At 35.4% G+C, this 2,575-nt stretch overlaps 1 non-coding gene across 1 annotated transcript; it reads right to left on the bottom strand.

Moving 5' to 3' along the window:
* Nucleotides 1-341: 341 nt before the first annotated feature.
* On the bottom strand, nucleotides 342-565 carry LOC131615452 (small nucleolar RNA U3). The gene has a single exon (XR_009287861.1). It is a non-coding gene; the product is annotated as a small nucleolar RNA U3 (small nucleolar RNA).
* Nucleotides 566-2,575: the final 2,010 nt, after the last annotated feature.

Here is a 2,575-nt window from a genome sequence, read left to right as displayed (position 1 = left end):
ATTCCATATCCTCATCTGCAATTTCAATATCAATGCCCCCATTCACCATTGTCGGTGCAATAAACTCAATTGCCATGCCCTTCTCCGAGTTCCTATTATCATTTAGCACATCTGTCCAAAGCTTTCGTGATTCAGGTGGTTCCTTCCGTGTTCTATCTTCTGTGTTTGTGCCCTCATTAACCACTGTTTTTCCTCGTTCAGCAGTTACCGGTACTTCATTAAAGGGTTTCTCTATGTCTGTTACAGATTCAGTCGGAGTACTATTGATGCTACCGGATCCTTCTGGCGGCGATTGTACCGATTTTTGCGGTCGCCCTCGTAGTATGGAACCCTAAAAGTTATCTCAGTTGAATATACACTAAAGGCACTTCGTACCATGTTCTGTTCCGAGAATGATCATCTAATGCCTCAGGATGATAGCTCAAACTGAGTATCATCAAAGCCGTTAATCACGCTCTGATCGCACGGTAACAGTTCATCCGCCAGATTTATGTTCCTGTCTCCTTTGAAATCAAGGACACAATAGTACGAGCCTATAGAACAGATCCTGTTCGAGTAAGGTCATAAAACCCCTTGTAATTTTCAGATTCCCTCACTATAGTCCTCGTGAACACTGTTATTATACATAGCTGCCAAATTAATATTGAATTTATTAATTTTAAAAACAAATGTAGATGTTATAGGTGGTATATCATAGTAAATTATGAGTTTGTAAAAATTAAAATAATTAATTTTTATTTTTACTTTGCATTTTAGTATTTTTTTAATTATTTCAATTAAAAAAGACAACCACATTTTTTTTATTAATTGAGATTTTGGAAGGAAATTTAGTGAGAGAAGTTATAGGATTATAGAATAGTATGGTTAGATAGATATTTATATTAGTTTAATTCCATATTTCAATGTTTCTAAAAATAATCTAATATTATTTATTATAATTCAAATTTTACTTTTTCCATATATATATTGATCGGTAAAATAGCAAGTGTACTATTTTCACCGGTGTAGTTATAATGGGTTTTACACGAAGTATCGATCACGAGGATTATGTAGGAAATATAAATAATTGTAACTAGTCAATTAAACAAAATGGCATATGAGTGTTTTTGTTATATTGAAATAAGTGAATAAAAATAAATAAGCTGAAATTAAAATGAACATTTTAAAAACTTTTAGAGTAATGCGAAGGTAGGTGTATGATTTGCTTTATAACTCCTCTGAATAATGATCTCTTTAACAAGTTCATATAATGCAACTACTTATTCTTAAGGGTGTTTTCCTAAGTCCTTAGTGAAAACCTTTTGGTTTACAATCCTATTGCCTAAGTCCTTAGAAACACAGGATTATTCCAAAGTTGTAATTAATCAAGAATATTCAAATAACCTTATGGTATCCCTAGTCCTAGGTGATAACTATAAGATTATTGTCTAAAAACCTTAACAACCGTAGTCCTACAGATTGTTAACCGGAGATTAATCCTTGTTTTGCCGACAAAGAAAGCATACAAACTTTAAACAATCAAATTGAATAATACGAACATAGGATTAAAGCAATATGATATTCAGAGTCATTACAAATCAAATCAAGGACACCCCCTAGCATTGGGGGGTTTAGCCTCTCATAGTATTCAAGAAACACAATTTAAAGAGTTTAGACATTACAAAGATTAATGAAAACTCTGATCTTCAGTGGTGTCCACCGTTGAATCTCTTCGTCTTCCAAACCCTTGATGAAGTTATCTTTCTCTTCTCTGGAATTCTATCGTACGATCTCCAAAAGTGTCCTTTTCCTTCTCTTTCAGATTGCTTTTAACCTCTCTAGGTTTTCAGGTCCAATGCAGAATACCAAAAATGCCCCCAGGACTTTAAAAATATTACAACATAAAAATACAGAATTTCTGTCCGCACAGGCTGACACGGGCAGACCGTGTCAGCTTCTGGTCTGGGGGGATTTTCTTCAGGAGGCCTGACACGGCTGTGTCAGGTGACACGGGCAGTCCGTGTCAGCCTCTGCCTCTAACTCCATTTTTGTTCCTTGTTTCCTTTTTTGCGTACCACTTGGACATGCGATCTTTCATCAATCCAAAGCCAACCTGAAACCATTACCAAACGAGATCAAAAGCACCTAATTGACAACGAAAAATGGCACAAAAACAAATTGCAAACAAATAAACTACAACTAGATAAATTAAAGAAAAACATTTGAAAACAACCACAAAGTGTTACCAAACATGATGATCATGTGTCGAATTCATGATGAAATTAAGTGTAAAATGGTGACCGATCACAACCCCAAACTTATCTCATTGCTTGTCCTCAAGCGATGCAAGCGATCAAACAAAGGTCACCTTGAATTTCTTTTTCCACAACAAAGCCGATATCATTCGCAACTTGAATCTCTTCCTTGAGTCAGCTTTTGGGCTTATCGCGCCTTGTTGTCCATCACATTTCACATCAAGGTGTATTTCACCTGCAAAATTTTCACACTTCTCACAAAGTCTCTCGTGGTTAGAGTGTTTTTCGCTCAAATCACAATATGCAATATCAACCCTTGACTTTGCGAACATCCTACTTTC

This window comes from Vicia villosa, linkage group LG6 (genome assembly GCF_029867415.1).
Source record: "Vicia villosa cultivar HV-30 ecotype Madison, WI linkage group LG6, Vvil1.0, whole genome shotgun sequence".
Lineage (NCBI taxonomy): Eukaryota > Viridiplantae > Streptophyta > Magnoliopsida > Fabales > Fabaceae > Vicia > Vicia villosa.
The sequence above is the reverse complement of the archived record's forward strand: the minus strand, read 5'-3'. Positions and strand labels throughout refer to the sequence as shown.